The 13,957-nt window shown below is 39.7% G+C and overlaps 1 long non-coding RNA gene across 3 annotated transcripts in view; it reads right to left on the bottom strand.

The window, feature by feature from the left end:
- LOC138104596 (uncharacterized) overlaps window positions 1-3,186 on the bottom strand; it is a 35,661-nt gene extending 32,475 nt beyond the window's left edge. For all 3 annotated transcript variants that reach the window (XR_011148147.1, XR_011148148.1, XR_011148146.1), the window contains exon 1: window positions 2,902-3,186. This is a non-coding gene — a long non-coding RNA (uncharacterized lncRNA). The remainder of the gene's footprint in view (window positions 1-2,901) is intronic.
- Between the last annotated feature and the right edge of the window lie 10,771 nt (window positions 3,187-13,957).

Here is a 13,957-nt window from a genome sequence, read left to right as displayed (position 1 = left end):
ATTCATTACACTCTGCTGACCACTGAAATGTTTTCTTTTTCTCACCCAAAATATGCAACAGTTTTGCAATGTTGACCAATGCACAAGTAAACGTGTTGTAGCAATAGTCAAATGCAAAAATCCCCTATGTGTTGCCTATAGACTTGGCTAATTCTCTAGAGCCTCCACTCCTTTGTTGAAGGAAATTCCCTTCTTGCTTACTGTGGGCCCAGTCTAGTCACCCTATTTTGAGATAACCCGCATGTATTTTTTTTTTTCATTTCACATGTACATTCTTACTATTATCACAGAGCATCAATGTCCTAGCTCTTCTGAGATATTAGCAAGTACCAGAATATCATTGAGATATAGCAAAAACACTGATAAGATGCTTTTTAGTAATTTTTAAAAACTTTCTGTTATGTCTAGTGCATTGCACAAACCTGAAACTAATATTTAAAGTTAACACATAAATTAAAGCAGTTTTGTTCTGCTTACTTAGGGACTTATTTTCTTGCTATGCTGACATGTGGTCTGGTGTGGGAAACCAGTCTGGTGCTGCTGCAGTATCCTGGACATCCTTTCTTGGAGTAACAGATACATTTCCTTGATACCAGCAAGCTACAACTGAGTGCCATGCTTGAATTCCCACATCCCACATTAGAGTAGCTGTGTACTCACCAAGTTGTAAAAATAGCACAGCAGAACTAGTCATGTTCTGCAGGTTGTGTTCCTGACATACCTCTTTTTGACTTCTGATAAACTACTTCAAGGAAATTAATAGGAAGAGAAATAATGACTACTTTTGTAGGGCTATTTTACTGCTGATTTCACTTCCTGGACTACAAAATCAGGCCTATGTGAGCCAGCAGAAGGGAAGCAGCCCAGCTCTAGGGGAGTTCTGCTCATTAGGTCCTTAGCTGGCAGACTGACTAAATTGTCATACCTGACAATACACTGCAACCTGAACACACCTGTGCTTAACAAACAGAAGGAAATGTATTTGCTTCAATTTAGTGTGGAAAAGTTCCCCTTACTCATATCCTGTAGCAGTTGGCCTCAGAAAATGGTGACTTATCTTATATCTCATATCCCCTGTAAGTTTTTTTACTGTACACAGAAATATCTTTCCTGGATTATGAAAACAATTTCTCTCTCTTATCCAGAAAGCCCTTTAGTGCAAACATGTAAAGCTGCTGTGTTCAGTGCAGCACTGGAACAAGTCCAGTAACATGACAGGAGCTATTCCTCCCACCACCACCCTGGTTTTCTACCACTTCAAGCCACTGTCATTATCACTGACTCTTATTTTGCAGGAATAGGCCCTTTCATGTGGCACTAAGTGCCATTTTTGAAAAACTTTCACTAAATGTAGAAGGGTCAGTTCTGGTATTGGATTCACAAACACTCTAGAAATTATTATTTGCTAGGAACCACCAGACAGATTAACTCTCCATCATATATAGGTCTAAATGACTTAATATATAGCTGATACAGTAAAATCAGGACAGCTTATCTACTGAGAAACACATGATAATTTCTCTAGACTGCTTTTTTTAATAGGTGAAATTTGTCAGATTTATTTTCTATCATTGACTACATTCTAAAGAATGAAACCTAAAACATCCTCTTTTAAAGCTGTATAAGTTTCTATCTAACTTCTAAAAGTCAGTATTCAATATCAGCTGTGGATGGGATTGTGTTCCCTATTGCTGTCTCCACATGAGTGCTATAAGGTTTTGCACCTTCTCATACCATAGCCAGTAGAATAAAAAACCTCATGCCTTGGTAGCCACTATTCTCATATATTTCACAGGTTCTAGTGTCTGAGCACACACTGCAGAGACTTCCAAGCTTTGCGTACATTGCTTTGTGCATTCAGAAGCTAGATTTGTTCTTGAACAGGTTTAGCATGAGAGATTCCTTGATGGGGTGTGTTTGGAAGAAGAAAGGATGAAAACCAAAAGGAATGCCCAGAGATAGGATGACTAGATAAAAGATAGGGAGAATGTACTTTGAGTCATCTATGGGCACAGGTAGGGAGAAGCTCTCAGAAGGAAACACTGTATATGAAGCCTGCAGAAGAAAGCCCATAAAGGATGAAGGATGCACACATGCAGAAGTTTAGGCAGGGGTGACTGGAGGTGGGGCAGGGGAGATGGACTGAAGGGGACAAAGACGGTGAGGCAGGAGAGGGAAGGGGGAGGTGAAGTTGGCCAGCCCAGGTGTGATTCACATTCCTGACTCACAGCTACTCCCACTCAGAACCACCAGGTAAAATGGGAACACAAATGCAGAGTAACCACAGATGTGCTGCTCTGCACCCAATATATACATTTTCCCTACCTGGTTGCTTCTCACCTTCATCCCTGTTATATTCTTGTCCCCTTCTTCACAGGACACAATGCCAGAATGAGTGGGAGGCAAACTAACCCAGAACCTCTCTGTACTGCAGGGAGTCCTCTCCAGTGAGACTACAGGCTTCTTACCTATGGGACTTCTCAGTTTGTCAGGTCCTCAACGAGTCATCTTACAACAGCCTGTGGAAACAGCCTGTCCATTTTATTCCTTTCTTCAATAGTAACAGTCCTAACAGGGGTGAGTGCAGGAACTCATGCCTTCTGATCAACAAATCAATATGATTATGCAGGAGCATATTATTATTTAAAATACACTCCACTCACATCTCACAACTTTGACATCATACCCTACTTGTACATACTTATATATAACTTATACAGTGCACTTACTTACACATTTTATAACTTATAACTTCCACATATCACACTACCTATGCATCTTACTTACTTACGCCTTTTACAACTTTTACCTAATACACTACTTATGCATTTTACTTGCTTAACTTATACATGTTACTCTACCTATACATTTCACAACTTTTACATAATACAGTACACTTACATTTTGCAACTGCTGTGCATGAGATCTCACATTACTTGATTGGTCCCTCTATTTTGTCCATGAGCTCTGCACACACTTTTCTGATAATATGATTGGTTTTAATCCAGTGCAGTACAGTCCTTTTTTATCTATTCCTTGCTGTCTTGGTATTTAGTTTTTCAGCTTCTTCTTTCCCAATTCAGCATAGTTTACCTTTCAGTCCTTGATGAATTCCTGATGGCTCTAACAGGCAGGACTCCTGATCCAGGCAAGCAGCATCGAGATGATGACAGCAACAAAACCCACCTAGTCCCACCTCTCCCCTCAAACAGTCAGACTGGAGCTTAAAAACCCTCTTGGGGCTGATGTGCTGCAGCTGAAGGTGGAAAGGCCAGGTGAAACCAGTGAGGGTAATTCCAGCCTGGTCCCACTCTGAGGGCTCTGGTAAAAATAACTAAAAACGGTTTGGCTGGGGCACACTATCAAGGTTCAAATACTTTACAACAGGTGAGAGAAAGCAAAGGTGGTTCAAACAAGTGGAGAAACACTGAGGTTCACAACAGCCACACACCTTTGATAGTCCTTTCATGACCATTTTCCCCCTTAAAACTAGTGAAACTTGACAGAGATTTTATTTTTTTTTTCATTATGTCAATTTCCCTTTATTTTTTAGAAGTAATTTTCACTTTCTTTAGTTACTTAGTATTATAATGAATCTTACAGAATTGGCCTTCTGTGGCAGTCAGCTTCCTTTTAGGTGGCTCTTCCTCTTCTGTCTTCTCTTCACATTCCTTCTGAAATCCAGAATGTCTTTTTACATCTGTAGTTTTCACTCATTGATATTCTTCTGCAATACCCTAGCCAGCTGAGAGCCTTCACATTGGACTGTTGCCAGCTCATTCTGGAAAGGCATGGTTCTCTGTGTGTCTGCAGATACCAATATCATAATAACCCTTGAATGTTCTGCTTGTTCCATTGATGTATTCTTTTGTCTACCCAGTTCCTTTTCTGTGCCCTACACTAATGAACCATGAGTGTCTGAGTATTTGAGAATATTTCTAGAACATACAAGCATTTTCTCTCTGTGTTCTAAGATGGCTGTGTGTGTAGCTGAGTCCTGGAAGTCACTTAACTGTATCTGTGTGGGAATATGGCTAATTGAAAAAGATTTACTGGAAGTCAGGATAGATTGATTGATCAGCACTAATGTGGTTTCCAGACTGAGGATAACTTGCTCTGGCCAAGTCAGAGCACAGACAGCAATCAGGTATCTGTCCTCACTTTACTATAAAAACAAAAAGCCAGCCTTTTTTTCTGGATATATATTCTGTAGTGTTAATTGAGATGTGTTTCCCAAATTCACGCTTTTTGTCTTGGCTTATTTAAGGTATGAGACTGAGCTGAGCCAAATGAGCTACCTTATTCGGGGTCCTCTCCTTCAGAAACTCAAGCTGAGGCTGTGAGTTAATGATGACCAGAAAACTGTCATAAATATCTCACCTGACTTAAATCTTTTGTCATGTTTCCAGGCAGCTGACTTCTGTGGTGTTTTTGACTCTCAAGTTTCTTTCTAGAGGCACATTTCTAGTTCTTTAAGGCTATGCTACAGAAGACATTAATTTGTAAGCACTAAGGTGACCAGATTTTTAACTGCTTCTATGGCCAGGAGAATATTCAGCAAATAATCAGTTGTTGCTGTGCTACAGCATATATACAACCTAGTCCGCACAAGCAGACTAAGATGTACTCCATGAAAAAGATCACAAAGATAATATAAATGTACTTGAGAGGCCTTTTTATTACTGCTTGGTGCAGAGACATTGGGTATCACAGGAAATAGCTGTACAAAAATTGCTGCTGTTGTGTCACTGCCTCAGATGAAAGAGGATTCTGTGATTCCTGAATGGATGCTCTGCTGTACTCCAGTTTAGCAATCCTCTGTTTCCAATACAAGAGAAAAAGTAGAGATTGTGTTTGAAGAATGTACCATGTGTGTTTCTGGGGAACACACATTCCCATTTTACAAGACCCAAACACTATAAGCTAATTATTTTGGATTCTCACAAGTTTCTGTTCTCTTTCTCCAAAAAATACTCCAATACATTCTTTCCAGCTCACAGAAATGGGGAACCATTTCATCAAGTCTTTAATGGAGATAATTTTTGTATGACTCAGCATACAGGGTAGCAGCATTCCCTTATCTATTTCTTAAGGTCTGTAAAGAAATGGCTTTAAAATGTAAGGCAATTTTATGGAATTCTGAAAAACTACAGCACAGTAGGGGTGTCACTTAAAGAATGTTCATTGTAACATAATTCATAACCACAATTCCCTATGTCTAATCTGACAGTTGTGAATTTTTGTGAAGGGTGTGTGCTGTTCATGTGGGTGAAGTGTGAGACAAAGGGAGACAAAGAATGAACATTGCAAGAAACTTTCTCTTGCGTATCATCTGCCCTGTGAACCACTGCCTGACAGCAACAATTTCTATGCCTGACAGAAAAAATATTGTTCCCTGCCCACTTAGTATTGTCACGAAAAGAACTGATAGTGTCCTGCTTGAGGAAAGTATGCCTTGTATCTGTAAGTCATCTGTAGTTAGTAGTAGTAGATCCCAGTCAAATAGGGATTCCATTTTTCTTTTGTATTACTTTTTGCTTGGTGATATGCACACACTACTGAGTTTCATTTCCCAGAAGCACAAAACCTCTTAATTCTTCTATGAAGTCCAGTGATTCATTTCTAGGTAAATGGAAACTGAGTTTTAGACTATGAGGCATATGGAACAGCTTTTGAAATGTGGGTAATTATAGGATTATTTCATAGAGAACAAATAATATGCATGAGGAATCAAATCTATTCCTCACTAGACAAATTTTAATGGGCTCTGGATCAGAACATTATAAGCTTCCATGCTTTTGCTGTCATCCTTGCTTGTTCCTCTAAAGGCTGAAATTTATGTCCCCATGATACCACTCAGGGCAAGATGCTGTTCTGATATTTTGTGGGGTTTGCTACCTTTTCATCGTGTTCCGTGATAAAGATGCTCCTCCTTCAACCATGTTGCATCTCATGATGAGACAAGCTGCTTCCCTTTATGCCATCTCCAAATCAAGTCCATCCTGAGGGAGGATTGTGAGGCTAGAGCTAGAGGCACACATTTCCATTTTGTCATACAACAATGTATTCTCTCTCCTGTTCATGGAGCCCAGATGGTTGACATCTGGAAAAACTGAGGGTGAGGAGCTGGAAGAAGCAAAAAGTACTGTCTGGGGAAAGCAGGAAAGCACAGACAGTTAGATCTTTTCCTCTGTAAATCCCATCTTTCCCTATCCATTGCAGAGCACTCCAAACCTAATCTTGATGAGTTAGCCAAGAGCAGAGCTTCTCTGAACCATTCATCACCTTTTCCACATTTCTATGCAGTCACCTCGGGCTTCCCTAATTTTGTATGAGGACATATGAGAATTGGTACTGTGTCAAATCAAATGTTCATCTAGTTTGTACTCTGTCTTCAACAGGTATATCTGCATTTCTTAGGAAATTAATGAATAAATGATTCTTGTGTGTTTAGTATCTCTGGAAGGGTTTTTCTTACACAAATTTACCTAAGTGTTTTTTTGAACTCATGTAAATCTTGTATTTTCTATTCCTCATTTCATTAAACTCCACAGTTTAAGCAGGTGATGTGTGAATTATCTGTCCCTGCTTTAAACCTGTCACCAGCCACTAGGACACTCACTGAGCTCTAACATCCCCTAGTTTATGTCAAGAGGAACGATGAACTGTTTCTCAGTACTTATTTTCTCACATTCCTTATTCTTCATTGACTTCTATGTTATCTTCTCTTGATCTTTTTATCACTTTGAAAAATTTAGGTCTATTTAGTAATTCTTTATATGGAAATCACTTGAACTGTATACACTCTTCAAAACATGAAAGCTTATGATTTTATACAGTGGCATAGAGCTGTTCTGTCCTGTTCTCTCTTCTCTATCTAATAATGCTGACAACTACCTCCCTGTTTTTAACAAGTACTTCTAAGTACTGAACTGTTGACTACATGGAACTCTTAGAAATCCAAGATCTCAATCCCTAGTGCTTATGGCTAAATCAGAATATAGCACTATATTACAAAAAGATGCAGCTTTATGATTTCTCCAGACTCTGCTTCTTGTAGACTGGACAGAAGAGACAGATGTTTCATTAATACTCCTTCAACTAAGCAAGTTCATAAGGAAAAATAGACAACTGCTGAAACTTCCCTTGCCTTAGACAGTTTTTGGGAACACTTCCATGAACGTTAATACGCCCTATGCCAATCTGCAGGGAAGACCCAGCCAGAGGATGCCCACTCTTTAGTGGGATGTTTGTACAGTAAGTAGGTTGCTATTATGGTATATATGGTGTGGCCATGCAGTCTCCACATAGCTGGGTTTGAAGGGAAAAGAGTCCTGATCCTCTAGTCCAAATCACTTCTGCAGCAGGCTGTACCTGGCAGTATCATATATGGACTATAATATTTTTCTGCAAGATAGGCAGCTTTAGAAAAGTTCTGCAACTTACTCATTATGGTAGGGTTTTTTTTCCATGAGTCTACCAAGGCACTGTGAGCCAGCATGGGACACATTCTGCATTAGTTAAGGTTCATGGTAGGAGTGGTGATGGTGGTGGTGGTGTCCATGTTTTCTGTAGCTACAGAGTTAGGATTGTTTTTCCCCCCACAAATCAGTTTATTTATCAGCACTGAGAACCACCTACCTAGCATCATCAGCTTCTCACTGTTGCAAAACCCATTTGTAATTTTTCAAATTCAGCTTGAATACATTAGGCTCATTGGCAAATATTTTATACTATTAAGCTGTATATTTTATAAGCATGTCAAACAGAATAGAAACCAACATATAGCAGTAAAAATGTACAGCAATATTCCTTCTTTAATTGCTGGATACCTTTTCCATGCCCTCTATCTCATCCTCATATTTTTCTCACTAGAGACATCATTGTCTTCAGATTGATAATAGCACAGCTGGGGCCAAAACTGAAAACTCTGGAATTACATTGCACTTATTTGCAATTAGCCATGCAATGCTCCAAAGGGAAGTGCTCCAAAGAGAAGTGCTCAGCAGTGAATGATACATCTCCCTGTAGTAATCTCTTAATTTATGCAAAGTAGTGTTTGATTTGGATTACTCTTTTTCCTCCACCTTCTCAGCTGTGATTTTTATCAAGTGTTTCTTAACAGCTGCGTAGGTTTAGCATTTATTTGATTAATTGTGAAAAACTGAACACAGCTTTTAAACCACAATGACTGGTGAGGAAAGAATAGACTACCCATTGGGCCTAGGCTCAAGTCTTGCTGAATTTGGGAGTTTGATGGGGAAATTTCAACCTGTGTTGAAATGTAACACCACAATTGCATGGTTCCTCTGAAACTGCATCACAAAATTCTCCACAAGATCTAGGACACATAGTTATCTGCTCGTTTGATTTTCCTTTAATTTTTTTATTCATTCCTTGGCATTCTTGACAAATCCCTATGATTTTCCAGACAGCCCATTTGGAAAACTTTCTGGATGCCATTGCTCTGTGTGTTCTCAAAACCCAACAAGACTCCTCAGCAGCAATTCAGCTTCTCTTTCTCTTAAAAGTGACAAAGAGAAGAGGAAACCAAAAGAAGGCCTTCCCTCTCTTGGCGCGCTGGATTACTGAAGGCTATGATGTGACAGTTTGGAAGTTACCTTATCCAGTAGCTTAGTCAGTAGAAGTGAAGCCAGGTGATTCCCAATGCCAACATGTGTCTGAGCTCTGGTATTGACTTTTTAAACTGCCCTGTCTCCACAATTTGGGAATTATGGAAATCACCTTTTGGGTCTGAGAGAAAAAAGGAGGGGGAAGAGGGACTCCCATCCACTTGTGCAATAAAAATGCAAAGCAGGGTCTTGAGGTACAGTGAGGAGAACAAACAAGGCTGGAAACTCCCTCTGGGAACTGATGAGACTGAACTTCAATGCAAACTTGTGATGATCAACACCCTGACACTGATGTGTCTCTGAGCTGCCTTTGGCTGGTGTCTCAGTAACGCATGGGAAGGAGCAGGATTCCTTGGTCAGAGCCAAGAACAGGTCCCAGAGCATATGGCTGTGCAGGGGTACCTGCAAAGGCAGCACTGCAGCTCTGTGGCAGTGACTCTGGGGCAAGTGGGGAGTGCAACATCGTGGCCGAGTGTGCTGGAAATAGACTTCAAAACCTGGTGTCTGAGCCAGATTGTAGATTGAGAGAGATAACAGTGTGCCAGGAAAACATCTCTGAAGAATTTATTGGAAAAGAGTATATATAACAGGTAGATGAAATGCTCTGCCTTCCTGTTCTAACATGCATTTCATAAAGCAAACACATGCACATACAATGTTGGTTAACAGATGAGGTACAAGGCAGGCCCAGGTGTGGCTCTGTTTTGGCTGCTGCTCATTCCAGAGGAGAGCTCCTCATCCTGAGGTGGAAGGATTACTCTGGGTGTGACTTCCCTGCTGCTTCACAGGAAAAGAAATGTGGGTTCATAAAAGAAAATGAAAGCCAATTACAGACTAAACTGTTATATTCTATTGTTTCATGGTACTTGATACTGAGAATGACTTTCCTCATGAAAAGCAGTGGTGGCTTTGCCATGATGGCTGTGGGGCTTTGTGGCACTCTCCATAGATTTGTCTCTTCTGATTTCCCTAGTGTTACTCCATGTACAGCTTTCAGAGGAAAAATGGGGACAAGGCTGTGAATTGTCACAGAAGTTTTTGCAAAGCTTGAAATCCACAGTTCCCTATTGTTGGTTTTTTTTTCTGACAAGGCAGCTAAGCAACTTTTTCACATCCCTTTTGTTTCTCACACCCGTTTCCCACCCACCTCTATCTATCCTCAGCAGTTTCCTTTTCGTGATGCTTCTGTTTCAGCTTCAGGGTTCCAAAACCATTTTTTTCAAACCAAACACTTAACCGCAGTCAAAACACCAAATGCTGCCATTTTTTACCTCACAGATCTTGATTTCTGACTAAATTTATTTATTAATATAGCAGCATCAGACCTTGCAGGAGGTTCTTCCACTTTGCAAAAACAAAAATGGGAAGCAAATGCAAGCTTGCATTTTTTTTCCTATAAAAATCTCAATTCCACTTAGATAAAAAAGGGAAAAAAGAAGAAGATTAAAAGCATATATATGAGAGGAATGCACATGAGAGGAATGTGCAACATATGACACATGTAGTACCTTTTGAAACAAAATACAAAGGATATATCTGCTGTCAAATTATCCCTTCTTTTGAGGTAATGACTGAGGTATGAATTGCAGAGCCAAGTCACCAGGGACCACACATGCACACAATAAGACATAGCTTCTAAGGAGAGGAAATTACTTGGTTGGGAAGCCTGGCTTCTTATATTACAGAGGTATTACTTATTAGTTTGTATTAATCTGTCTCCCATTATTGCATAAAGAATTATCTCCGTCTGTTCATAGTATCCTTGGAACCAGCCATGCAGACCAAAGATTGGCTTCTAGCTCTGCATTCTTACTAGTCCTTCTTTTCTCTTAGTTTTAATTTAGTAAAAAACAACAAAAAAACCCCATAGACATAATATTGTTTTATTGCATTGTGATGATGCACTCTCTTTCCTACTCTATTTTCCCAGAGACATTAAAATATTTATTTTGCCCTACATGTTCCTTGTGTTGAAAAACTGGCTTCAGAAGTAGGTTTTGTGTTTTCTTCTTATCTTAGCCATTTTACTTTAATAATTAGTTACCTGCTTTACTTTAGTAATGTGCATTCTCCACCTGTTTATGTGGGAAGAGATAATCTGTCACTGGGTAGGAAAAGGTATATAGTATCAGTATTTGTCTTTCAGGTGAATTTTAATTCATTGACTTGTCAGAATTGCTTCACTTTCAGGAAAGAATCTAAAAGCTGCAGTCAATAATATTTTCTTATATCTTTCACTCTCTTTCCTCATCTATTTTTTTTTTCTAGACCTCCCTAAAAATTGTTCCAGTTCTTAACCTTTTTTGTCTTCAGGCTGAATTCATGGACTGATTTTTAGCTGGATCTTCACCACCAATGACAACCATTTCAATGTAAATTCTCATTCCAGAAATTTTATTTTTAGCTTTAGCTGATTGCTGAAGAAGAAGCTTTAAGGTGAATTCCAAGTACTCTTTTAAGCAGATAATATGAACAAGAGAATTATGCCAGAGAATTCAGAGGCAAAATTCATGGAATCAATGCCTGTGCCATGGTGGCTGTGACATTGCAGGGAACAGCTGATTGCACTGTCCAGGTAATGATGTTACTTTCTTGGCTCTGATGGCTGCATGCAAAGTTGGGGAGCTAAGCCCCTGTACAGAAACAGCAATAACCAAGGTTATTAGCTGACACACAACCCATTATAAAACTGGTTATCCTTTCCCGTTACAATACAGCTTCTTTTCATTTTCAGAGGATGGTAACTCAGGGAAAGTAAACCAGGTAATTCTGAAAGCACAACCTGTTCCCAGTTTCCTATAAGGAAACTAAGCAAATATAATGTAGACTGTAATCTGTGTAAATTTGTTCAAAGTTGGGAATTTCCGCTTGACAAACGCTTCTTGGTGCAGTAATAACTGGTGCAATAAAAACAAATTATGAATTCTGTGAAGAATAACAGTGGGAACAAAAGTTTCCAGTAAGGCTGTCATGATAAGACCAAGCCAGCCAGTGCTGGGAACCACTGACAGAACTACCCAGCAACTGAACTGTCCCAGAGTGACAAAGGGAGAAGCTACCCCAGTGTAGCAAATGCCATTACTGTCAATCACCTTTCATGTGGCTGCGTGAGGAAGTGTGACTTCCTCTTCTTTGCGGGTTATAGGTTATATCAGATGAGAAAATCCCTTGAAATTTGCATAGATAACACCAAACAAATTCTGGCCTTTGCAGACTGGGATCTTTCTGGGCTCCCCAATGAACTGCACTGCTCAGGGTATGCTCATCTGAATGATCTTTACTGGTTTGTTGTAGAGCTGAACAAAAGTCACTGCTCCTATGGAGGGCAAAGGTCAGTCAGGAAGGTCCATGCTCACCAATCATGTTCTTAGCCAGTTACCAGCTACTCAAATAGCAAGATAAATGACATTAAATTAAGAAACACCCAAATGTTAAAGATGTCTACAGATTTTATTTTTCTTAATGTTATCCCATGAAGGGAGCAAGACAAGGAACCTCCAGAGGAGGAAAAGTAATATGGTATACCAACTCCCTGGGTATTTGGAACAGCTCTAAGGAGAAGAGGAGGCTTTGTGTAGTATCATCTAGCCTGTACCCTGCTGTCAGAAACTACCCCTTCCAGTTGGGTGCTTTCTGTAGAAGGGGGGTGGAAGGCTTTGCAATGGTTCAGCTGATGGTTACCCACTTAGATTTTACACTGCTGGGATTTTGAAATGGATATTTGGGATTTGCCAGAGGATCACACATGGAGTTCCTGCTCCTAAACTGTAGCAGTCAGGAGATCCTGTAATAGTTCCATTTTCCACAGAGCTCCAGCTGTGTCAGGGATCTGGGCAACTGAGGACACTCATGATGAACACACTCCAAGCTGTGTGGTTTATCATTGCACCTCTCCACTGAGTGTTGCAGGAATGAACCACCATTTTCACTTTTAATGAGGCATATTAACTGTGCAAGTTGAGAGAGCGATTGATTACAGGCAGATCTGCTCCATTTACTGTAGATGTTTGCCCTTTTGCAGGCCAGCTTCTGCCAGATTTTTGGATGATGACACACTGATCTGAATTATGGAAATACTTAGCAGGAATTTATTGCTGATATGCAGTAAGCCACAGGAATGTAAGCAAGTGAAGGGTGATAAGAAATGTCTACTTCCTCTTTTGGGTGAACTTCTCAGCTTTCACGTGTAGGCTGAATTAATTATGCAGTTCTAGGTACTAAAATGTTGTTCCTTGGCTAATGTACTGTGGAATGACTTTTTGGAGAAATAATTACCTATGAATACATTGTTCTGATTAGATCTATCTGAAATATCAGTGACAAATTTATGCTAAACAGGAAAGGACAGTAATTTTTTTCCAGCTTTTCGATCATGATAGTGTTGATCACAGTTATAACAGACAATTCAAATATGGTATAGAATGGGAAAGTTGGACTTTTTCCTTCTGTAAAAACTCATTTGGGGTGTATTTTTGATCAATTGTTCTGGTCAAGAGTCCTCTGAGACAAAAAGATTGCTAGTAGGTATTTTCATAAAGGACTGTGTCCCCTAACATAATTTCTTAAATAGAGCTAAGTAGGAAAGAGTGTATTTTGAGCTTCTTTTTTCAAGAAGGAGCAGACACAGCTAAGCAGCAGAAGAAACTTTACAATTTCTGTGCAGATATAGGCATTTAAAAGTCCTCAGGGGACTGTGAAATAAAAATAGAGGATAAGGCCAATTCATAAAAGTTACCAGGATTTTTAAGACCTAAGTACAACCTGCTGGTTTTGTGGTACAGATAGAAGTGACAGTGAAGCATGTGGGATTATAGTTCAGGAACAGGCTTGGTAATTGGAGTGTAGGTATCATCAGCCTGTCACCCTGTGAACATTCCCTTTGTGCAACACCAGCCATGTGTCCAAAAGCTTTTTAAGGGGTATCCTCAGGCACCTGCTGACTTTTTGGCATGCTGAATGTGTGCTGTGTTCTTCTCTCTCTCTCTGTAGCTAATTCCAGTAAGGAGCTGCCTCCTGCAGCTGGCATCTTCTCACCAAATTACATGGTTATTTATAGAAATTCTTCCTTCTCCCTCAGAAGCCCAATATCTCCGCTTGTTTTCTTTTACTCCCTTCCTTTCCACGGACATGTTTTAGTGCTAACATGGCAGTGCTGGGTTAACAGTTGGATGTGGTGATCTTACAGGTTTTTTCCAGTCCTAATGATTCTATGAAAGATGGTAAATTTTTGCCATCTGGCAAGACCAAAAAACTGTCTTTTTTTTTTTTTTTTTTTTTTTTTAATGTGGACTCAGAGGTGATAACACTGAGTTACAGAGCCATAG

Source organism: Aphelocoma coerulescens, chromosome 1A (genome assembly GCF_041296385.1).
Source record: "Aphelocoma coerulescens isolate FSJ_1873_10779 chromosome 1A, UR_Acoe_1.0, whole genome shotgun sequence".
NCBI lineage: Eukaryota > Metazoa > Chordata > Aves > Passeriformes > Corvidae > Aphelocoma > Aphelocoma coerulescens.
The sequence above is the reverse complement of the archived record's forward strand: the minus strand, read 5'-3'. Positions and strand labels throughout refer to the sequence as shown.